The sequence below is a fragment of the Eumetopias jubatus genome, unplaced genomic scaffold (assembly GCF_037043125.1).
Source record: "Eumetopias jubatus isolate StellerSeaLion01/CBP00866 unplaced genomic scaffold, mEumJub1_p1.0 scaffold_15, whole genome shotgun sequence".
In the NCBI taxonomy this organism is placed as follows: domain Eukaryota; kingdom Metazoa; phylum Chordata; class Mammalia; order Carnivora; family Otariidae; genus Eumetopias; species Eumetopias jubatus.
In genome coordinates, this window is record NW_028274821.1 from 70,476,444 (window position 1) to 70,502,619 (window position 26,176).

The following is a 26,176-nucleotide window of genomic DNA, read 5'->3' on the forward strand; positions in this document are numbered from 1 at the left end:
TGCTTTCAATTCCCCTCTACAGACTGTCCTTTAGTAAGTAATTAGGAAGAGTTAATAAGTGCTTCCTCCCTTAGACAAGTCACGAAGAGTGCTGGAGAGCATAATTACATGTGGCATTTTGCAGCCTTGCAACAGAATCTCCCAGCGTAGATGCGATACCAAAGGATTCCACAAAGGCGAACACTGAAATGTAAAGAGACTCTGATATTCTAGATCACTGTGATATTCTCACAAGCCATGAGATTTCAGTGCTTGCCAGTTCTTTACTACTCATTTCTACTCTGCTCTTATGAGTTCTTTGACTCTTCTTGTTTCTTCTCATCTCTTTCTCCTCAGAGCATGAGATATTCCTTAATCAATTATCCCCAGATCTTTCTTGCTGTTAATACTCTTACTGCTTCCTGTCTCATTCAGTCTGGAATATTCCTGAGTTTCTACCACATTCCAAAGACTGTACAGAGTTTTGGGGTTGCAAAGATTAATAAAACAGAGTCCCTGCCTTCAACTCACTTCCAATCTATTGACACAGATAAGCACATGCAAAAGAAGTAAATCTCATAAAGGGAAGGTTAATATTAGAGACTGTCAGAGGTTCAAGCAGCACAAAAGAGAGATTGGAACTGAGTGTAATTCCAATAGAAAAGGAATGATTTCATGGGGGGGACCCTTGGTGTTTATTTGCCTCTTTGCTCTGGGATCCATTCCTCACCCTTCTCCCTGCTCTGCACTCTATCATGGGAGGGCAGATCCCTGAAAACTACATTTCCCAAGCTCCTTTGCCAACTAGCTAGATTCAGTCCATGGGAGGCTCAGGCAGGAGGTTAGAGGGAGTCATGAGGCCAGGTATTTCTCTCTCTCTCTCTCTCTCTCTGCGTCAGGTGGCATCTCTGGCTGTGGCTGAATCTCCGTCATGCCTCAGCTCCCACTGGATGGCCCCAGCTTGGGGTCTCCAGGGCCACCACCTCCTGCTGCTGTTCCTCCAGCCCTGGCCACAGCAGTGCTAGCAGCTTCCTGAGCATGTTCATCTCATAATTGCCTCACCATCGTCTGTTGGTCTTTTCAGCTCTTCCAACTGGTTTCCAACTAGTTCCCCAGGTTAAATACCCTACATTTAACTACCAGCTGTGGTCTGTCTTATAGACTGGACACTCAGAAGGAGTTGAAGAACCAGAAGTTTCTCAATAGGCAAAGTAAAAACACAAAACAAAACAAAGAAACAAACAAACAAAAAAACATTCTAGGTAGAGATGACAGCATGACCACAGTCCCAAGTGGAGAAGAGTGACCAGGGCAATGGAGCTGTGTTTTGGAAGTCACTGGGGAATGTACTGGAGAATATGACTGGCAATCTAGGGAGAATCAGATTACAGAGGCACTTGAGTTCACAAATTGAGGAATATGGGTTTTACTCCACACAACTGGAGAGTTGTTGAAGGTGTTGAGAACAGTAAGGTGACCACTCATGCTTTAGGAAGTTCAAACTGTAAATGGGGGGTGATTCAACTAAACAATGTTAGGGAAAGCCCAGTGCAGGGCAATTACAGTGCGAATGGCAAAGAGAAGGAGCCAATTTAATTTGTCAAAAGGAGGGGTACCTGGGGCGCCTGGGTGGCTCAGTTGGTTAAGCGACTGCCTTCGGCTCAGGTCATGATCCTGGAGTCCCGGGATCAAGTCCCACATCGGGGTCCCTGCTCAGCGGGGAGTCTGCTTCTCCCTCTGACCCTCTTCCCTCTCGTGCTCTCTATCTCTCATTCTCTCTCAAATAAATAAATAAAATCTTTAAAAAAAAAAAAAGGAGGGGTACCTGGATGGCAGTCAGTTAAATACCCAACCTTGGTTTTAGCTCAGGTCATGATCTCATGGGTCGTGAGATTGAGCCCCACATCAGGCTCAGCAGGGGTTCAGCTTGGGGATTCTCTCCTTCTGCCCCTCCCCTAATTCACAAGCACTCTCTCTCTCTGTTTCTCTCTCTCTAAAATAAATAAATAAATCTTTTTAAAAATGAAATAATTTCTCAAAAGGAAAGGGAAGTGTTAGGGGTGTCTGGGAAATGATGAGCCTGAGTGACTGAGCGGCCATCCCAGTGACCAAGAGGAAACCGCAGAGGTAAGCTTGATCTGCACCAACATGATAGGAAAAGCACTTACTTGAAAAATGTGGGCTTGAAACTCATGGTAGAGCTAACTCTGGGAGAATTTTTTTTTTTTTTTTTAAGATTTATTCCCTTTTGGGTGGAGGCATTGTGGGGTGGTACAGAGTACAGAGATTTGGAATGAGGCTTTGTGATTTTTTTTTTTTTTTTTTTTTTTTAGTAAACTCTACCTCCAGAGTAGGGCTTGAACTCACGACTCCAAGATCAAGAGTCACACACTCTACTGACTGAGCCAGCCTGGTGCCCCCTGGGGGGAAATTATTTTAAAAGGCATTCTCACCCATTGACGAATCAGGTTTGTTGGACTAAGGAAATAGTTAGAACATTTATGTTAATAAGAAGCAACCATCTTGATTAATGTATAGTAATTTTTAATACTGTCATTTTATTAATGATAAATTCATAAGAATATGGCATTTCATGACACAATAACTGCATTACTAACTTGTTTTTATTAGTGTTATAGGTAGAATAAAAAAACGTTTTCATGACCTATATTTTAAATACCCAAATGAAATCATCAGCTTTTAGTGATGATAAAAAGAAAGAAGCTAAGTGTGCTGATGGCTCAGTTAGTTAAGCGTCTGACTCTTCATCTCAGCTCAGATCATAATCTCACAGTCATGAGTTCAAGCCCCAGTTTGGGCTCCATGCTGGGCGTGGAGCCTAGTTAAAAAAAAAAAAAAAAAAAGGAAGCTGAGCTGATCTTTTCCCTAAAGGTGACAAGGGTTTTGTCCTCTTCATGTATTCCAGACCAGCACAAAGGGTGCAGAAATAATTAGCTCATGTGTACATGTGTGTACTCTTCTAACTTCATTTGTCTTTCTAGACCCAGAGAATGTCTACTACATAAACAATCTGCAAATGTCATTGTATGAGTAAGCACTCTAATCAGAAATTTAGTGCCAATAATTTGCCCTATTATAAAGTTTTAAAAAGGAATCTTTATTTCCCTATAATACCACTTGGACATGATGCTGAAACCAAAGAATTAAGTTGAGATTTGTCAAAATCAGTGTACTTTGAAAACAAACTCCCATCTAGTAATGTGACTGTTCATGTGATTCTGGGGTCCTGAATAACTCATGGATGAATCCATTTGTTCCAAAATTTGCAGGTGCTTTATGAGAATTACTGCCTGAACAATGTGCATTTTGGAGCTACCGGGTGCCATTGAGATCTTTTATTCTATTTTATGGGGGAATAAACGGAGACCTACAGGAAACCAAATAAATTGCCTGAAACATCACAATTAGTCACATAGCCCAGCCATATGCCTATCCAACAGCCTTGCCATCACCATCAGTAGGCCTCTGGTGTTCCAGCATTGTGTCCACCTCTGGTACCAGCCTGCACGAAACCAGAGCTTGTAGCTCGACCCAGGGCAGGGAGCCTCCCAGATCCATCAGATTTCCTGCCTCTGATGACAGGTAGGCATCAGAGCAGAACAAAGTCACTCAAGCTTCATTTTGGGGATACGGGTTTTATTAACCTTGACACACACTCACAGCTGTGGCTTTCTGCATACAGCCCATCACCTCCAGCGGGTCTTCCTGCCAGGGCCACGTCTAATAGCAGCAGACCTAGGACGACTCTGACCGCCTCTCTGGTGCACATATAATGGATTTATGTTTAAACACACACATGCCACAGAGCAATGAAAGATTTCGGCTTGTGACAAAGTCAGGCACGTGCTTGCGAACATAGCAGGATGGGTGTGAATTATTAATAGCACCCCTCCCTACAGACCCTGGACTACCTCCCTTCATAGAAGTTCTTTCTTACAGGTTGTTGTGCATCTTCCAGAATTTCAGAGCTGTCTCTAAACAGGGTAACCAGTCTGCTTTCTTTTCCCAAGCCACTCTTTCAGGAGGGTCTCTGTATGTCACCCCTATGACATGGTAGGGTCTAAAGACAGGGGAATGGCTTTTTTTTTTTTTCCTGTGTTTCCTCTCACAGGAGACAGGAATCTTTCTTATTCTCAGTGACCCAGGGGCCTGCCTGTAACATAAACGACACATAATCTGCCTGAAACTTTCCCCTGCTGAGGGAGACAGGAGAGAATTGATGTGTTATTGGATCAGCTCAGATACTCAGGTCCTCATAGGGTGTTACGGACTGAATGGTGCCCCCAGCCCCAAATTCATATGTTGAAGTCCTAACCCTCAGTACCTAAGAACATAACTATATTTGGAGATAGGGTCTTTAAGGAGATAATTACGGTTAAATGAGATCATAAGGTTAGGGTCTTAATCCAATATGACTGGCATCCCTATAGGAAGAGGGAGGGATGCCAGGCATGCATACACACAGAACGAGCCATACAAGGAATAGAGTGGAGCCACCTGCAAGCCAAGGAGAGAGGCCTCAGGGGAAACCAAACTTGCCAAACTTTGATCTTAGACTTCTAGCCTCCAGAACTGTGAGAAAATTAATTTCTGTTGTTTAAGCCACCCCATCTGTGTTATTTGGTTATGGTAACCCTAGAAAACTCATACATAGGGTGATCCAGAAAGTAATATGGACCATGACCTTGATTACTGAACCCAGAACCCAAAGGGTGCAAGCAGCTTTGTGCTTTATGTCACTTGACGTGATCAAATCTGACCAATTTCCCTGTGGAAGAAGCCCAAGCCAAGGTAATCAATCTCACAAGCAATGGTAAGGAAGAATGGAGGCCTCACAGCAAGGTGGATTTCATTCTGGCAGTCATGGAACAGAGTCATATTTCACGGAGCAACCCCTATCTTGCCCAGGATTATCTTGCCCAAGAAAATGTCTGTCCTATCAAATATCCTTAGTCTGTACCTTATAGTCCTGGCATACGTAGTGAGAATTCATTAATTCAAACCTCCCACTTATTTGAATTTTGTGAAAAATTTATGTTAAAGTTTCTCTTTATACAAAGTATAAATGAGATAATGAAGAAGCCAATCAATCAACTTCAAGGAAATGGCATATTTACTTAGACTGGCTTCAAGAACCTTAGAAATATGTGTCTGCCTGTAAATAATGATTGTACCGAAGTCTGAGGTGTTTCTCTCTCTTCACAGAGCAGCTCCCTCCCTCTCTCTCTTACCCTACAGAGTGGTTCTTAACCCTTGTGCTCACTTTGAAAGTTGATCTAGAAAAATCAGAAAGATGAATGAAAATCTCACAGAACCTACAGGCACGAGAGGACAGGGTCAGTATGGTTTATTACACTTAAACATCCCCAAATGCAGAAGTACCTAATACATAGTAGGTACTCCCTAAGTGTCATTTCTATTCTCCTTTCCCAATTAATCTAAACAGTAAGTTTTACTACAGTGACTGATACTGGTGCTGAAGGATCATAAAAGTTCATGAATTATAAAGCTAAAATGAAATTAGAAACCATCCACTCTAAGTCCTTTAAGCTAAGAGGTAGAAACTGAGGCCAACAGAGATTACGTGCCATCTTCAAGTTCATTCACTCATTAATAAACACCTGCTGTGTGGCAAGCTGGTCACAGAGTTGGCTGCTGACCAAGTTAGGAGCGGGACCCAGGACCTTCGGCCTTGAGCTCCTTCCACTCCTAACCACAGGGCTGCCCCTGAACTAGTTTTGTTTCAGAAATCACCATGTGATCTCAGGCATATCTTGCCACCTCTGCCCACATGTATTTAGGGTTGATTCTCCTTCCTTAAATGTGGTAAAGGAAGATACAGAAAACAAATCCCTAAATGCTGACAGGATTACACTTAGAGGAAGCAAGAAAAAGACCTACAAACGCTCCTTCGGGTGCTTGAGTATGCCTGACAAGTTTCTTTCCTTTCTTTCTTTTTGTTTTGTTTTCATTTTTGTTTTTAGTTCAATTCAATTAGCAGGGGGCCTGGGTGGCTCAGTTGTTAAGCGTCTGCCTTCGGCTCAGGTCATGATCCCGGGGTCCTGGGATCGAGTCCCGGTCAGGCTCCCTGCTCCGTGGGAAGCCTGCTTCTCCGTCTCTCACTCCCCCTGCTTGTGTTCCCTCTCTCTCTGTGTCTCTCTGTGTCAAAAAAATAAATAAAATCTTTAAAAAAAATTCACTTAGCCAACATCTAGTACATCATTAGTTTCAGATAAACATCCAGGGCCCATCATATCACGTGCCCTCCTTAATGCCCACCACCCAGTTACCCCATCTCCCCACCCCCCTCCCCTCCAGCAACCCTCAGTTTGCTTGCTAGAGTTAAGAGTCTGTCATGGGTTTTTCCCTCTCTGATGACTTCCCATTCCCTTCCCTTATGATCCTCTGCACTGTTTCTTACCTTACTCAGCCATCAGAAAGGAAGAATACCTACCATCTACATCAACTTGGATGGAACTGGTGGAACTGGAGGGTATTATGCTGAGCAAAATAAGTCAATCAGAGAAGGACGAGTATCCTATGGTTTCACTCATATGCCTGACAAGTTTCAGTGACACTCTCCTGTGGGCAGCATGAGGCACGATGGAAGTGAAGGTGAAGGGGCCCTCAGGAGGGTGTGGACTAGGGGTGCAGGAGGGGTTTTGTGATGGGAGTCATACCAAGTATGGAGGTGGAGGTGGAGAGGTTGGGGACAAAGTGAGATTCTTGCTGAGGAATGACTCCAAGTTCAGAGAGAGGGAGCAGTGTTCTAGGCAGAAGGAGCAGAACCAGCACCTGTGCGGAGGGACATCTGTTCAATGTGGAATCTGAAAAGGCTTTAAAAAGTAGAAAGTAGGATACAAAAATATGTCATTATTAATAACTTATAATCCTAAGAATTTATGTAAATAGGCTATTTTCAGCATGATTCATTTTTCTTACAAACTGGCTTCCTCGAGCCCCTAAGAGTGCCTTGAATGCAAACACGACAACTTTGTTGATCGAGTCAATATTTACCCTTTTATGTGCTTTCTAATTTCAGCTTCGTCATTCAGCTAATATTTTAGCAGGGCCTCGAAACTGGCCATAGGGAAGCCTCAGATGCTTCCCAGGCCTGTGAATGGACCAAACATAGTATTACACCTGCTATGCTCACAAATACTGAGCTTAGTTTACTAGTGACAATTTTTTTTTAAGTGATAGTGGTAAATTTCTCTAGGAGAATATTTATGAAATCCAAGTAGCAGCAGGACACGCACACACGCACACACGCACACACACAAACGTGGGCACACACACACATACACACACACACAGAGCCTTCCCATCTGTTTAATACTTTGGAATGTGAGGCCCCCAAAAATGTCTATTTTGTATAGAGTCCTGGAAAACATTTTAAAAAGAAGAAAAATATGAGCTCATAAGGGGATACTTCAATTTTCTCACGGTTATTATTAAAAACTAAATCTTGCTGCTGGCCTATGATAGAATATCTGGTACCAGACTAGTTCTCCTAGTATACACCTTAAAACTAGGAACAAACCATTAGAAAATTAAATTTAAAAATAGTATTTGCAATAACATCACAAACACAAAATTCTTAGAAATAAACTAATGAAAGATCTACAAGGCCTCTACATTAAAAACTAAATAAATGTATGTTATGGATTAGAAAATGTGTCCATGTGCTAATGTGTCCATCCTATACAAATTAATCCATAGATTTAGTGCAATCTCAACCAAACTTCTAGAAGACAAGATGATTCTAAAACTTATATGTAAATGCAAAGGGCCAGGAATAGCAAAAACAGTATTAAAAAAGGACAAAGATTGGGTAAGTTACACCATTCAATGCAAACATTTACCACAAACTTCATTAAGCAAGACATCATTCTATTAGCTAAAAATACAGTTATAAATCAGTAAGAAGGACTAGAGAGTCCAGATATAAACCCATACATATATGGCAAACTGACTTTTGAAAAATTCACCAACATAATTTAATGGGAAAGGAGAATCTTTTCAACATAGGCTTCTGAAACAGCTGGACCTTCACGTCCAAAACACACACACACATACACAAAACACCACACCAGAATCTCAGCTCCTGCTCCATGTCACACATAAGTTTAATTTAAAATGAATCACAAACATAAACATAAAAAGTAAAATTCTAAAAATTCTAGAAAAACACATAGGACAGAATCTTTATAATCTTTGTGTAGGCAAAGATTTCTTAAACAAGACACAATAAGCATGCACTGTAAAGGGAAAAAAAGGTGATAAATCTATCTTCATCAAAACTAAAATACTCTCTTCTTCAAAAGACAGTTAAGAAACTGAAAATGTGAGCCACTGACCAGAAGAAAATATTCACAATACAAACATATGACAAGGGACTAGAATATAAAGATTCTTCCAAATAAACCCCCCCCCAAAAAAATGCACCCAAAGCTTAAATAGATACTTGATAAAAGAAGATATTCAACCGGCCCAAAAGGACATGAAAAGATAGTGAACATCTTTCATCATCATGCAAATACAAGAATGGCTAGAATTAAAAGACCGATAATACCAAGTGTTGGCAAAGATGCGGGGTGGGTGGCTCACACACTGTTATGGATGATAAAATGGTGCAACCACTTTGGAAAACCACTTTGTGGTTTCCTCTAAAATTAATCATACACTAAGAACACTACTCAGTGATTTCAATCATAGGCATGTGCCTAAAAGAAACAAAAATGTATATTCACAAAACGATTTTGTGTGAATATTCAAAGCAGCTTTATTCGTAATAGCTCCAAACTGGAAAGAATCCAAACGTTCACCAACTGCTGAGTAGATAACTGAACTGTTGTGTAGTCAAACAATGGAATAGTACTCAGCAATAATAAGGAATTAACTGCGGATACATGCAACAATATGAATGAATCTAAAACATTATGCTGAGTGAAAGAAGCCAAACATGAAAGAGTAGATCCAATATGATTCCAATTATATGAAGTCCTTGATCATGCAAAACTAATAGTGATAGAAATGAGATAAGTGTTGCCTGAGGCAAAGATTATGGGGGTGTGGGGGGATCAAATGCAAAAGGCCACAAGAGAAGTTTCTGGAGCAATGGAAATGTTCTATATCACACTGAAGTGGTGGTTACTCTGGTGTATATATTTGTCAAAACTCATCAAAGTATCCACTTGAAATATAAGAATTGTATGTCAATTATTCTAGAAGAAATTTGATTTAAAAAAATAAAAATCATAAAATAAAAAGAAACATACACAGCACAGTTTACAAAGGCATTTCATTGTTTGGTTGATCTTCTTAATCCCTACCACCACCTGCTGAAATAAGCATGCTACAAGCTTCTCATAATAACAATGGCTATATTGATTTATCATTTATTTATAAGGTTCTGTTATGTGCCAGACATTGTGGCAAGCTCTGGTCAAGCAATCCTCAAAACAGTCCTGGGAAGCAGGCATTATGATCTCCATTCACAGATGAGGACTTCTTCCCAGCCCCCTCCCTCTCTCTCTTCCCGAATCTTGCATTCCTCCTGCACCCCAGGCTTACTACTATCCACTCTTTGCTTCTGCTTGGATCTGCTGGGTCTGCCCAGGCTTTGCCTCAACTCTTTGTCGTCAGCCTGCCTGTGTTCCCTGCAGCTGGCTCGGATGAGAAGGGCAAGGACAAGTTTCTGTTCTGATAAAAACTCAGTCATGAAAGCTTGGGGCCTGTCTGCTGAATCCCCTCCTAACTGGACTTTTAAAAAGGCAAAACTTGACCATGTCATGCTCTTGATTAAAGTCGGCTTCGTTTTACCTCAAGATAAGGTCCAAAATCCCTAGCATGACTTGCAAAATCCCACAGGACACAAGTGATAGCAACGTCTCTAACTTCTTCCCTCTCCAAGCTGCTCTCCACCTGCCACAACTAGCCTCTATGTGTGTACTTTACCTTCCAGCCAGATTGAACCACCTGCACATCCCAGATGTCCTGCACTCCTTCTTGCCCTGGGGACTTTGTACATCCTCTTTCTGTTTCCTGGAATTCTTGTTTCCCATTTCCTCCAAGGACTTCAATGCTCATTTTTTTTCTATTCTTCATGAGTCAGTTTAGCCATTACTTGGAAAATTATCTCTGATTCCTGGGGCTATTCAAGATCCATCTTGCCTGCATCCCCAGATCTGTAAGCTTCTATTATAGGTTTGATTACCATTAGTTGGCCTTATTTTGTCTTTCCCACTAGACTGTGAGTACTTTGAGAGTGAGCCTGCATTTCCACTCCTGTATTTCTGGCACCTACCAGGGTGCCTGGCATGTAAGGGGCACTTAGCACTTGTAGAATGAATATATGAAAAGAATGACAGCAAGTCGGGAATGATGCGTGGTAACTATATATGTTTAAAGGAGGTTGTAGGCCCTGGAAAAGATCTCCCTCAAAGGAAAGGAAGTAAAAGTGAGAATTTCAACAATACATTTCCTGTGAGATTTCCCCCCAGGATCCCAGCAAATGGGGCCGACTACAATCCAAGACCAATGGACCACCCTGGAAAAGCAAAGCCTTCTACTCAGAATTGCGTGGGAACCCCTTCCGCCCACATTGTGCTCTCAGCCCACTCAATCTGGAAATGGAGTGTCACATATTTTGGTCTGTGCTGTGCCCTGGCCTCCAAAGTTGAAGAGAACGGCATTCTCTAGGCATAAAGAATGCACCCAAACCCACTGATTAGGAATGCATTCTGAAACCAAAAAGTTTGGGAAGAGTTAAGCAGCCTGGAAGCTTTTAGAGATCTTTAGCAAATGGGATTCAGCACAAAGACCTCCCAGGATGTAGAACTTGTCCCAGACAGGAATCAAAGCTGTCCCCGATCTGGTAAGGATTTCTAGGGGCTTAAGTAATTACCAAAGATCTATTTGAGTAGGTCCCCAAGGTGGATACTAAGACTCCTGGGATCTGCTCTCACATGAGACCTGCAAATGCAGGCTCCTTTGCCCCAGCAGATGGGCAAACGTTGACAAATATACATTGGGTTGAGAGAGTACTACTAGATCCTTGAGATACAGTTGTATAGAAAGACTGCAGACCCATTTCTGGCCTGGGCATTATATGGATGTGTCACTGTATAACTGTCTCTTATAAGCTCTGTTTCTTCATCTCAAAAATGCAGGCCCACCGAGACAGTTCCCAGGGGACCACAAATCAGGACAGTGGACCTGACAGTGGACTGATATGGCCCAGCACTGGACAGGGTGGTCTCTGGGGTCTGAATGCCTGGATTCGACCTGGGCTGTATCACTTCTGTGACCGCAAGCCTCACTTTCCACATCTGTAAAATGAACATAATGAGAGGACGTGTCAGAGTAAAGACACAGTAGAATTAGAATTTAATACAGAATCCTTGCAAGTTCTTGGCACACAGTGGGATCAGTGAGTTTCAACTGCCATTAGTGAAATGGGACTCTCCTTAACAATCTAGGGCACAGAGTAGCCACGGGACTGACCAGAACACAATCTTTGCCTGAGCGGCTCACCTCACAACATTGCAAAAGAACTCTGTAGCTTCAGCTGTAAGATGGCCACTGATTTGGATTTTTTCTCAGTGTCAATCAACATATATTTACCAAGATGATGGGCCCACCTAGAGCTCAGCTCTGAGGCTACAAAGATGAAGGAGGAATGGTCCCTCCTTCTTCCGGTTTTCTGAAACTCACTGACGGATGGGAGAGGCAGATCCAAACAGATGTCATGGCACAAGAAGATCTGTCTCATTACTGTGTGATAAGTCGAGTGGAAGAGGGAGGCAAGGTTGCTGTGGATGCACAGAGCGAGGGGCAAGGGTGTGTGGAACGTTTCTTAAAGGGCCGAGGTTCGGGGGATACACAGAAGAATGAGAAGGCTGAGTTCACCAGCCGAAGAAGGGAAGGGAAGCATGTTCGAAACAGGAAGGCCAGCCCAGACAGGGGCCCAGAGATGTCATGTACTTTGGGAACTGCTGGAATGACGCAGAGATAGGAGAGTAATTCAGCTCAGGTAGAGGCCAGGGTATGAGGGCAGCGATGAAGCTGGAGTCTGATGTAAGTAGAAAAGGATCTCGGGGAGATCCCATGGGCTGAATTTGGGTTTCTCAACCTCGCCACCCCTGCCACTTTGAGCAGGATGGTTGTTTGTTGTGGGGGCTGTCCTGTGCTTTGTAGGACACTTAACAGCATCCCTGGCCTCTACCCTCCAGGTACCAGGAGCATATACACATCCCCTTCCCCACCGTGATGACCGACAAGTCCTCTAGACATTGTCAAATGTCTCTTGAGGGGCAAAATCTCTTGGCTGAGAGCCAGCAGACTAAACTAAGGACTTTGGACTTTATGCTGGGTTAGAGGTTCCTAAAGTAAGGCAACATGGCCACATACACATTTAACTTTGACTGTTTCAGATTAGAAAGAGTACAAAGACAACCAACCTGGCTACTGCAACCATCTAAGAAAGGGATTATATGTGACAGCAGAAATGCTAAAGAAGGGATGTTCTCTAGATATAGGTATAAACATAGATTATATAAAGAGTTCATACATTCCTTCTCTCTCTGTATACTCTGTATATAGATATATACATCTATACTAATTATATACTAATATTAGTGTATATAGAGTATACAGTATACGTAATACTAATTATACATTAAGATATATATAATAAACACACACATACACACTAGTCGACTCCATCGGAAAATAGAGGGAGGCCGAGAGAGAGGGGGTGATGAGTCTTTACCTCCCCTCCAAGGACAAATATGAAAACTTTTTTTGACTTGTTTATAATCCTCCAGAAAAATTATGAACACCACCATTACACTTTAAAATTAATAACACCATTTCACGAACACATTAGCTCATGAAATTCACACATCAGTCCCCAGATATGGCTTTATAATTCCCACGTTACTAATGAAGAAACAGGTTTAGAGAGTTAGTGGTTTAGCCAGAGTCACAGAGCCGGGAGACTGTGGAGTGTGGACTCACTTCTCGAATCCAAATCCCGTTCTCTTTCTCCCATATCATGAAAGATGTTTCATAACATCAGGCTTATGGTATTCTGACTTGTTGCAATCAGTTTGATCTGGGGCATTTTAAAACTAATTCCATCTAGTTTTTCAAACAGTACATTTCCAAGCAGATGATCTCATAAAAGTACATAGAGAAGAGAACCACAAAAAGTTCTGGAAAGTTTTGTATGCCTTTTTTTTTTCTTTTCTTTTCTTTTTAATTTTTGGTATGTGCCTTCTTTCTTTTTTCCCCTTTTTCTTATGGTGTTAATTAAGGACGTGCAATCTCTTTTGTACTCAGCTCAGGCTCTTATAACTAAAGCTCATCAGCCTTAACTGAAGTCCTCATTCCATATCCATGCTGTCCCCCAGTAACTCCCCAGTTTTCTGTGAATTTGACACCTGGAGTCCATGTGCCACAAGCAGGCCACTGAGGTGCAGAGAGAATCAAGCCCTTTACTTAATTTGTTTGATTTGCTCTGTTGCCGACAAATCTTTCTGCTGTATGTTTAGAAAGAGGACAAAAAAAGTATTCCTTCTCTTTTTCTTTGCATGGTGCAAAGTTTACAGCTGATAAATCTGTCTAAATGTTGTTAACAGGTCAAGTGCACCTGGGGGCCAAACATGATTTCGCCAGATCCAGGAAGAATGTGTGCATTTTCCCCAGTTGTGCCCACACATCATTTGTTACACTGTTTGAAAGGCTTGGCCAGTGGTGGTACTCTGCTTTACTCCCACCCCAAGTTACAGAGTGTGCTCCACTTACAGAGTTTTCCAACTACTGCAGGGAAAACATTTTCAAGAGTAACATAGGTCTGGTTCTGCATGCTGGGAAAGAAACAGAAGAGTTAGAGAACATATTCAAAACTGGGCAGTTGCTCTAGTCTTTCCATTTAGATTTGCTTGAGAATTGCATTAAAAGTCAGAGGGCTAATTTGGCCACGGGAGGTGAAAAGAAACCAGTATTTATCCAGAGCTTTTCATGAGGGAGGCCTTACAAGAGTCACTTTGCCTGCTCATTTCATTAATTCTCACCATGATCCTGTAAGAGATTATCCCTTTTTCCTCATTTTCAATAAGGAAACTCAGAGGCTCAGAGAATATAAAACTCTTGCCCTAGACCACTCAGCCAACGAAGGGAGAATTAACAATATTTTTCACTCTTTAAGGGGTTTGTTGAGTGCTTTTGCCAAGCACCGTTCTGAGCACTGAAGATACATCTGTGACCGAAACAAAGACCTCTGTCCTCATGGAGCAAACATTCTAGACAGGGGACAGATCCTAAACACGGTAAGGATGTAGAATATCGCATATGTTGAAGACAACAAAGACGGCAGGAGTCACTGATGCTGTTCACCGGATATTTCCTATGTTCAGCTTTCCACGTGTCTGGCTCTCGCAAATGAGTGGTAAGCAGTGTCACTTCTGGCTGGAGTATGTAATTGCTGGTCTGAGACTCTCCAGGCCACTCACTGTCCCCTCCCATGGTGAGAGGCAAGGTTTCAGGTGATGATCATTCCATCAGTCTGGGTCCCAGGCAAACACTCTAGAGTTCAGTGCAGGAAAGAGGGGAGAGGTTGTTTGCAAGAGAGAGTTTAACTACAAGTGTAAGTAGTGGACATTTAAATAGGAATAAGACAATAAGGGGAGCTGTGAGGCCCTGCCCTGGAGTTCAAATCCAACAGCACAAGTAGCCTAGAGCCTGGAACCAAGGGAAGAGGGGTCTTCCGAGTCACATCCCATTGTGCAAGGAGCGTGGTATAGCACAGGAGATGCGGAAGGGGACTCAGGCAGACATGGGTTCAAATCTCACCTGTACCATTAACCAGCTACACAAAAAACCTTGACTTGGAAATAGTTCATATTTGAACATCAGCTTATTTGCAAATGCAAATAACAAACTTGCTTTATAGAGCTGTTGTAGTAAGGGCTAAATAAGGTGGGGTATGTTAAGTCCAAGTGCTTGGTTCATTAACTATCAGTGTCCCCCCAGTCCCTCCAACCCCTCTGCCCCAGTGGCCTTCTTTAGGCCTCCACTCTGGGAACTAGAAGTTGTGTGTCATCATCATCAGACAACAGGCCTGACTTTTTCTCCAATGGCTGTAATCAGACTGCCTTTCGTTTTAAGGGCCTGGTTCTTGTATTCTTCGCTTTGGTTTCTTTGTTTTGCTTTGTGTGTGTGCATTTTTATGCTTTTTGTTTTGTTTTTGGGTTTTTTTGCTTCCTTGGTCTTCAAAAAACCATTTATGTGTCCACTGTTTAACAATAAGGACTAAACACTGATTCTCACTTCCTATGGCAGCTGTTATATCTCCTTCTCCTCTCTTGGCTTCTCTCTCTTTCCAAAAAAACAAAAACAGAAAAACAAAAAAAAAGCGAAGCACACAGTTTCCTAGCTCCCCTGCAGTGGTCTCCATCCTGTGCATCATCTTCTCCTCTCTTGGGGCTCTGTCTGTTATTGAAACATATAATTGGATTAAGCAGGTTTATGTCTCTGTGTCCTGTTTCCTGTATAATTTATGTCCTTCACCACACAGCAGTAAGAAAAAAAAGAGGGGAAGTGTCTTCCCTGTTCACAGAGAAAAATCAATTATCCTTCTTCTAAAATGAAATCATATGCATTTATTTGGTGGGAAGTCTTCAAAGAAACCAAAAGGATCCCTCTAAAATATTCAGGCCATCTTTATAACCCCCTGGAGTCTGGCTTAATGCTTCGTTAACTATAAGTTTATTGGTTACCTACTAGGTACTAGATATCAGATACAAACAAGACGTGGTCTCTCCCCTTAAGAAGGTCACAGTCTTGGAGGGAAGTAGACATGACTCATTAGAGTACAGGGTGATTCATACAGTATAAGAGTGCGGTAGTCAGAGGTGGCGCAGGGGAAGGTGTGATTAATGCAGTGGTGTTCAGGGCAGGAGTGGTGGGTCAGAGGGGACAGTGAGATGGGGGATAAGGTTGGAGAGATCAGCGAGACCAGGTCATAAAGAGCTCCCATTTTACGGGAGAAAAAAGTATACACTTCCCTTGTTTTCCCCAAGAGAAGAGAGGATTAGAAGATTATGGATATAGAGGTAGATTCTATAGTGTGTCCGGATTGGTTCTAATTCAAAAATGGAAAGAGGGGAGGATGGAATTAATCAGACGCTGCGCTGGGAAGTTAAACACATCACCTCGTTTGAATCTCAGAACACCCCAGCATGCACCTGCTTTGCCGCGAGCTATTCGTATTGCCCCCGTTTTATACATGAGCAGACTGGGGTTCAGAAACATTTACCCTGCACCTGCCCAATGGACTGGGAGACAGGGCAAAGCTCTTCTGAGGACTGGCTGGGAAACCCAAACGAGATGTCCTTACCACATGGGTTCTCTTCCACTAATCTGCCCACGCCAGGGGCTTTTCTGATTATGGTTTCTTAAAGCTGACAGAAGCTAGAGGAACCAATGGTAGCTGGAGGAAAGGTAAATACCCAGTCAACTGCACAATTACCAAGGATGGCACATATCCCAATAAAGACGGCAAGGCCTCTGAAACAGCTTTGCTCTCTCCCATTGTTTGCAACTTCAACACTGATACACACAAGGAGCTTAGACCCCAAAACATCACAACCGGATCAATAGTGCTTGCATAAGAACCATGTGGCCTCCACAAAGCTTTGCCTTAGGACACAGAGAAGCAGAGTGAACCATCCTATCCTCACCAACCAGCCCAATCGTGTTTCTCACATCTCCCTCTGACAAAGGAGACGGACGGTTGTACTGGGAGCGCCAGACAACTCCCATGGGCAGGCAAGTTCTTCAGCAGGCTTTCTCCCTGGGATGGACTACCTGGAAAAGGAGATTACCCACCCTTGCTTCTGTGGGGTCAACCAGGAGGAGTTTACCAATAAATCTGAGGAGTCTCTGTCTCGAGCCCACGTTCTCAAAAAGGGTGGGGATTTCTATTTTGCAGTGGCTTGGCAGTTTGCAGGCTCCCCAAGACCTATCACCAGGTGAGACTGGTCAATAAAGGCCAATAACAACATGGCTGTTAGGCAGGACCATGGCCACTGGAGCAGAAGCCTGGTTCTCCAGAAACCAGTCCAAGCCAACTTCCCGGATTACATGGGGGATCAGGAGCTGCCAGGCCGGCTGACAATGTGAAAGAACTCAGTTGCGTGGCCGAAAGCTCAATCTATTTGGAGGGTTAGACTTCCAAGAAGGGAGGAAGTACCCCAGGGAAAGATGTGAGGGGTCACGCGGGGTGGCCCGCTGCTCTTCTCTGCAGGTCAGCCTCAATCAGTCCCTGTTTTATCAGATGGGCTGCAGCCCCACTTATTTTTCTGTTTCCTTGAAATGTGCTGCCCACGTTTAGCAATTCTTGCCTCCGTCATGTTTCGACAGAACTGCTTCTTTGGCTCAAGTACTGAAAAGCAGGAGCTCTGTGGGCTGCCTGGCATCGTGGTCTCCCTTTATCCCCCTAAAATCCCTTTAGGACAGATGAGGCAGATAATATCAGTGACCTCTCATCTGACACATGAGGACTCTGACAGAGGGCAGCTTTTCCCGAACCAGGAGGGAGACTGCCTCAAGAATCCGAGCAGTCTTCTCCCTGAACGTCCTGCGGGATCGAACAGCAGGGCCCTGGTTCTCACTTCCACACACTTACATGCTGCAGTCATAAGCCAAATGACTCTCTCCCCTTGCAAAGTGCTGTAGGGCAATAGTTTCATAATGCAGAGGAACTCCATCAAATTCAGATTTTATTTATAAGATGAAAAGTCCCCTTTGTATGCAGCCATAATGGGAATAGGATGCAAGTCAAGACCATTTTCCTGAACTCTTTTTTTGTCCATCTCAAGGCAGTGCTGTGTGTCTAAAAAGATCCAAAGAGGCATTGCCATTATTGCTATTTTTGTTATCATTCTTCTGATTGATGGATGGATGGACGGATGGGTGGATGGATGGATGGTGGTGGTGGTTGTCTCGGGCTCATTCTCAATCCCTCCATTCCTAACCGAAGCTTTCGTTTTTCTGGCTTCTTTATCAAGACCTTATAATGACAAGAAACTGACTATCTACTTGGCCCCACTCTGCCTCCATCCACTCCCTGATTTTTCCCTCACTATGGAAGTCAGAAAGTCACACACATGCAGCCTTTATCCATTTCCTATGGTTATAAAACTTCATAGCTCCAGCACTTCTTTCTAACTACATAAAATGCTCAGATTCAAAATTTTCTGTTCCTCTCTGTCAGTGCTAAGCAACCTTTTTACTCCCAGATAAGTTAGGACAAAAGTCATATCTGCACATTATTCCTTTTTCTCTACAATTCAAAATGAAGTTAGCTGTACTGGGTCCCTAACAGGCCCCCACTGCTGGAGGGGCCATAGAATGGGCTCCAGCAAGCTCCTCTGTCCCTTCATCACAATGGCCTGGGGAGTTGAAGGTTGCCCCAGGGCTGGCTCCTCAATCTTTACACATTCCCTGAGAGTCAGAAACCTAAGGAAACTTCCTAGCACCACCCTCAGTGGTAGTACCAATGAGTTCTAGTGATGCCCGTGCTGTTGTATCTCAATTTGTTTAACATGATACTTCTGAGCTGGTTTTGCTTATAAAATACAGTACATTCGTCAGTAAGTCAACTTTAAAGTCTCATTAAGAATTCTATGGTGAATGATGTATATAAAATTAATCGTCTGTCCTTGGGGCCCATTTGACTTAACATGGTTTCTCCTGTGGCTATTTCATAATATTTTTGATTTGTGAAGAAAGTTTTGGTAATTTTTCTGTGTACATATTCCCATTGTTCTTTTTTGACAATAAAATCAATATGATGTTAAGGAGTCAGAAAATAAGGTTTCCAGCACTACTTGCCTCTTGGCAAAGTAAATGAAAGAATATTTGTTGTGATTTCTTCATCCATATAATTTCAGTGGAAAATGGATTGGTTTAAAATAGATTAAGTTAAATTATTTGCTCAAGAAATACAGCCAGTGATAACAATGAAGACTTGAGTCTGATTTTGTTCCATAGCCTGGCTGGCTGTTTTGCACATTTGGATTAGGAAGCCAGAGCAGATACCCAGTGTGGTTGGAGGGCTACCTTTCTCCTTTTCATTCTATAAGTGAAAGAACAGAGGGCACAGTAGGGTAGGGACTTCCCCCAGGACACACGAAGGTTGACAACTGGCCTGCTGTGAGAAGTGAGAGCTCCTGACGCCCCAGGCAGAACGCATCTGGTCTTCCAAAGGCTCCTTACTAGCTTCGGACCATTCACTTTTCCTATTCCATGCGGGGTGCCACATAACACTGTCTCTTGCATTGTATTAAGTGGCTGATTCCTGAGGCTCAGAGCAACATATGTAAACATAGTCCCACATCCCTGTGCACACATACTCTTGCCATGTTCTCATGGGAACTGGATCTTTTAAAGTTTGGTATGAGAATGCAAATCTGCTCCATTGAAAAGCAATGTGGCAGAGAATGAACAGTTTGGGCTTTGAAATCAGACCAGTTTGGGTTTTTAACCGGGCTCTATCTCTAACCAGCTGCATGGCCGTGACCAGATTACAGAGCCTCTCTGAGCTTGAGGGATCTGGACCATGGAGATGGTCCATGTACACTCCTTAGCCCTTTCCCCCATCCGTGACAGTCTGTGCCAGGCAAGATAGCAGACAGCTCATATGTGAAAATTCAGAACACAAAAGCGGCTACAAAAGTTCTCAAATGTGAGGACATTTTATTTTTATTTTTTAAAGATTTAATTTATTTATTTGACAGAGAGAGACACAGTGAGAGCAGGAACACAAGCAGGGGGAGTGGGAGAGGGAGAAGCAGGCTTCCCGCTGAGCAAGGAGCCCGATGTGGGGCTCGATCCCAGGACCCTGGGATCATGACCTGAGCCAAAGGCAGACGCTTAATGACTGAGCCACCCAGGCACCCATGTGAGGACATTTTAAAGTGAAAATTGTTCCTGTGTTATTCCAATATCCCGTGTGCACTTGCAATATGTAATAATGATTCAGTCCACAGAAACTTCTTGGGACATGTGTAAGTTTCTCAAATCTTGTCCTAACTCCACAGGTAAACCTTGCCTGCCTTCCACAACAATCATTTCACCTCACCTTTGACTCTCAGGATAATGCCCATCTGGCAAATACCGGATTAGTCAGTAACCATATCACCTATGGGCACTTTCTGTAAAGACATGCCAAATATAGGATATGTAGTATCAGAAAATATAATTTTCTATCCAAAAAAAAAGATTTATTGTTTAATAGAAGAATAAAAGAGCACTTTTAATAAATGGGGAAATGCATTCTCTTAGAAAATATAAACTCAGAAAAGATATTTATCTTTCAGCTGTTAAGAAAGTATAGTTAACAAAACAAGCTTTTTATCAGTTTATAACTTAAATGTATCCTTTGACATGTAAAACCTGTGCTATTTTTGTATATTCCCTTCTCTAAGGCTTTCAGACAACTTGCACTAATTTTTATAACTTTCTCGTCAAGAAAGACAAATACAGTTGTAACTGGATCTACTCAAATGAGACATTAAAAAAAAAAAAAAGTTATGCTTGCCTGAATGGCCCAGAGAGTCAACAATAGTTGGAACACTCTGAAGCAGGCACTTTCAAGGCACTTCACGGTTCCTCTGCCCTTTGGCCCTTCACCATCCACACTCATGAAGAGGAGCTGGTGGTCACAGTGGCATCATCCTTCAGTCCAGAATCTAACCCAAGACAAGGATCCTATGAAACAAGTCTGGTGAAAGTCCCCAATAACCTAAGTGGGTTCCATTCTGCCATCACTTTTTATGTGGACAACCCCCCCAAAAAAAATCTTTATAGACATCAGGGTTTAATTTCAAGGTTTCTAGTCACTGCTTCATTATTTTTCAAGAGTCAACCATGTGAAGCTCCATCCAATTTCCCTGTCACTTCTAAGTTATACCAAGTGAGTCTTTATTGCTGAATGACAATTACATTAAATGGAAACAGTCTGTACATACAATGATTTGATGTGAATAAATAGGCCACTTTCCCTGATCTTGTGGGTCTCTGGGTATGCTAATGTCTTTGGGACAGAAAAGGTGTATTGAATGAATGTGCTTGCCCAAGTGAATTCCCATGTCAAGACCCATACTGCCTAATGCCAGTTCTCAGGGAGAATTCTCCACTGCCAATCTCAAATTGCATATTGTTAATGCATGCCATTAAGATTAATCTTTACTTTAGCTGTCAGTTCTTATTTACAGACCCCAATTTTCTTTGCTGCAGTTAACTCTAGCTATGAAATCTTCCCTGATTCTGAGGACCTCGTGCCACCTTAAATTGACTGGCCTTAATTTGAGGATTGAATGTGTATGGAGGGGATTAAGACACATCTGAATTCACAGTTCAGTGAATACAGATGAAACCTCCTTATCTTGTTGATTCTTCAAAAGAGTAGTAATAGTTTGGCCTCCAAACATTATCAAACATAAAAATTGCAATGTTCTTGGTCAAACTTAGATGACCCAAGGAAAGAAAACTACCATTGATAGAATATCTACCATATATAAACACTGTGTGTGTACTCACAGCTTTATGTACATTAATTCATTAACAACCCTATGAAGAAATTAATATTTTCTCCAAATTACAAATAAGGAACATAAAATCTCAGATAAAGTAACTAACCCAAAGTCATATAGCTATTTAAGCATAGTGGCTGAAATTTTTTTAAAAAGTGGGGTTGGGATATCTGTTCTGCTAGTGCTCTTGTCACTAGAACACACAGAACAAGAAGTTAAGAGCTTTCAATTTTATTTCTCACTTTCCCAACTAATTAATGCTGAGAAGAATTAAATTCTATGAGTTAACATTATTTAACACATAACAGCACATAATATATCTCACATTTAGATGATATCTAATTCCAAAGGATGTAAAGAATTTGGGAACTGATTTATTGGGATCCACTTTCTCTCTCTTGTCTCAGGACTAATTATTCATTAGTTTCAGCCAAGGGGTGCTGTTTGCACCATGTCAGTCACTCCCACCAAAAAAGTAATTGTGGGTAAGAAGTTTCAATAGTATACTTAAGGATCTATTATACTAACTCAACTTCCTAAAGAAACCTGCAAGCTCTCTACACTTATTGAAAAGAGACATTCCTGAGGTCGAGTCCTAAGGAAATCCACAGGTGACCAACTTAACTATAATGCACAAATATGACTCCTCCTCCTTATGAACAGCAGTTTGTTCACTCTTAGCATAGTCTACACAGGACTGGAATCAGAAGAGAGCAGAGTTATCTCTATCCTGGCCGTAGATAGGTAGAGTCAAAGGCACCTGTAATGACTTTACAGGTACAAGTTCTCACAGAGTATAGTTATGCAATTAGTGCTTGTGGGAAAAAATCCCCCCCCCCAAAAAAGACACATTAAAAAGGGAAGGAGGGGGAGGAGCAAGATGGCAGAGGAGTAGGAGACCTAAATTTCGTCTGGTCCCAGGAATTCAGCTAGACAGGGATCAAACCATTCTGAACACCCACGAACTCAACAAGAGATCGAAGAAAAGAATAGCAGCAACTCTCTGAACAGAAAATCGACCACTTTCTGGAAGGTAGGATGTGCCCCTTACCAAGTGGGATTTATTCCTGGGCTGCAAGTTTGGTTCAACATCCGCAAATCAATTGATGTGATACAATACATTAATAAAAGAAAGAACAAGAACCATATGATCCTCTCAATAGATGCAGAAAAAGCATTTGACAAAGTACAGCATCCTTTCTTGATCAACACCCTTCAGAGTATAGGGATAGAGGGTGCATACCTCAATATCATAAAAGCCATCTATGAAAAACCCACAGGGAATATCATTCTCAACGGGGAAAAACTGAAAGCTTTTCCCCTAAGGTCAGGAACACGGCAGGGATGTCCACTATCACCACTCCTATTCAACATAGTACTAGAAGTTCTAGCCACAGCAATCAGAAAACAAAAAGAAATAAAAGGCATTCGATTCGGCAAAGAAGAAGTCAAACTCTCACTCTTTGCAGATGATATGATACTTTATGTGGAAAACCCAAAAGACTCCACCCCAAAACTGCTAGAACTCCTACAGGAATTCAGTAAAGTGGCAGGATATAAAATCAATGCACAGAAATCAGTGGCATTCCTATACACCAACAACAAGACAGAAGAAAGAGAAATTAAGGAGTCGACCCCATTTACAACTGCACCCAAAACCGTAAGATACCTAGGAATAAATCTAACCAAAGAGGCAAAAAAATCTGTACTCAGAAAACTATAAAATACTCATGAAAGAAATTGAGGAAGACACAAAGAAATGGAAAAATGTTCCATGCTCATGGATTGGAAGAACAAATATTGTGAAGAGGTCAATGCTACCTAGAGCAATCTACACATTCAATGCAATCCCCATCAAAATATCATCCGCTTTTTTCAAAGAAATGGAACAAATAATCCTAAAATTTGTATGGAACCAGACAAGACCCCAAATAGCCAGAGGAATCTTGAAAAAGAAAAGCAAAGCTGGCGGCATCACAATTCCGGACTTCCAGCTCTATTACAAAGCTGTCATGATCAAGACAGTATGGTACTGGCACAGAAACAGACACACAGATCAGTGGAACAGACTAGAGAGCCCAGAAATAGACCCTCAACTCTATGGTCAACTCATCTTTGACAAAGCAGGAAAGAATGTCCAATGGCAAAAAGACAGTCTCTTCAACAAACGGTGTTGGGAAAATTGGACAGCCCCATGCAGAAGAATGAAATTGGACCATTTCCTTACACCACACACAAAAATAGACTCAAATTGGTTGAAAGACCTAAATGCGAGACACGAGTCCATCAGAATCCTAAAGGAGAACACAGGCAGCAACCTCTTTGACCTCAGCCGTAGCAACTTCTTCCTAGACATATCGCCAAAGGCAAGGGAAGCAAGGGCAAACATGACCTATTGGGACTTCATCAAGATAAAAAGCTTTTGCACAGCAAAAGAAACAGTCCACAAAACCAAAAGACAACCGACAGAATGGGAGAAGATATTTGCAAATGACATATCAGATAATGGGCTAGTATCGAAAATCCATAAAGAACTTATCAAACCCAACACCCAAAGAACAAATAATCCAATCAAGAAATGGGCAGAAGACATGAACAGACATTTTTCCAAAGAAGACATCCAAATGGCCAACAGACACATGAAAAAGTGCTCAGCATCGCTCGGCATCAGGGAAATCCAAATCAAAACCCCAATGAGAATACCACCTCACACCAGTCAGAATGGCTAAAATTAACAAGTCAGGAAACGACAGATGTTGGCGGGGATGCGGAGAAAGGGGAACCCTCCTACACTGTTGGTGGAAATGCAAGCTGGTGTAGCCACTCCGGAAAACAGTATGGAGTTTCCTCAAACAGTTGAAAATAGAGCTACCATACGACCCAGCAATTGCACTACTGGGTATTTACCCCAAAGATACAAATGTAGCAATCCAAAGGGGTACGTGCACCTCAATGTTTATAGCAGCAATGTCCACAATAGCCAAACTATGGAAAGAGCCAAGATGTCCATCGACAGATGAATGGATAAAGAAGATGTGGAATGTGTGTGTGTACACACACACACACACACACACACACACACACACACACACACACTCAATGGAATATTATGCAGCCTTTAAAAGGAATGAAATCTTGCCATTTGCAATGATGTGGATGGAACTGGAGGGTATTATGCTGAGCGAAATAAGTCAATCAGAGAAAGACATGTATCATATGATCTCACTGATGTGAGGAATTCTTAATCTCAGGAAACAAACTGAGGGTTGCTGGAGTGGTGGGCGTTGGGAGGCATGGGGTGGCTGGGTGATAGACATTGGGGAGGGTATGTGCCACGGTGAGCGCTGTGAATTGTGTAAGATTGTTGAATCACAGACCTGTACCTCTGAAACAAATAATACATTATATGTAAAAAAAAAAAAAAAAAAAAAGAGGGAGATAGTAGGTAGGGAAAAATGAAGGGGGCAAATTGAAGGGGGAGACGAACCATGAGAGACGAACAAACTGAGGGTTCTAGAAGGGAGGGGGGTGGGGGGATAGGTTAGCTTGGTGATGGGTATTAAAGAGGGCACGTTCTGCATGGAGCACTGGGTGTTATATGCAAACAATGAATCATGGAACACTACATCAAAAACTAATGATGTAATGTATGGTGATTAACATAATATAATAAAATAAAAAAAATTTCTATACATCTTTTCAACTTTATTCTTGACTATGACCCAATACATCTAATTTATATGGCAAAAAGAAAAAAAAAAAAGGGAAGAGGAGAGGGCAAAAAGATACAGCAACTTCACCAGATAAACTTCTTGAAAAAACCAAATCCAACCTCTGCTTAAAAATGTGAGGCTGAACACACATCTTTACCACCTGTTCCCTCCTTCGCAAAAATCTACTTCAATGCCATGAGGCACTATAATGTGTTATTATTGTTTGTTTGCCTGTCCACCTGTTTGTTTGCTTAAAAGGATAAATACCCAAGGATAAAGAAGACTAAGAGCAAACTAAGAGCAAGAACCTGTGGGAAGGTGAAAAGCAACTGGATGACTAGTAATAGACTAACAGAATCCTAAGTCGGAGAAAGATATAATTTCAAAACAATGAGAATAAAGAGGATCCTCCAGATGTGCAGAGAAGAAATACAGCTTGCATATAAAGGTTTAAAAATTATACTTGCATCATAGTTCCTAACACAAATCTTGGAACCAAGGCAAAATTGAGCAATGCCTTCAGAATTCCAAGGGAAATTATTTCCTACCCACAAGACTGTGCCCAACTAAGCTATTAATTAAATGTGATAGGAAAAAGCCATTTTCAGCCACACGGGTTTAAAAAAATTATTTCCTCCTTGTATCTCTTCTTGGGAAAATACTAGTGGATGTGCTCCATCCAAACAAGGGAGCAAATCAAAGAGAAGTCGTCTTGAGATCCGGAAAATAGAGACTCTGAGATAACAATGTAAAAAAGGGAATCTCCAGGATGATAGTGAGAAGACCTTGCAAGAAAACTCCTGTGCAGAAGCCCTCGAGTAACCAGTTTCAGGCTGGGTCTCCAGCAGCAGATGCCGA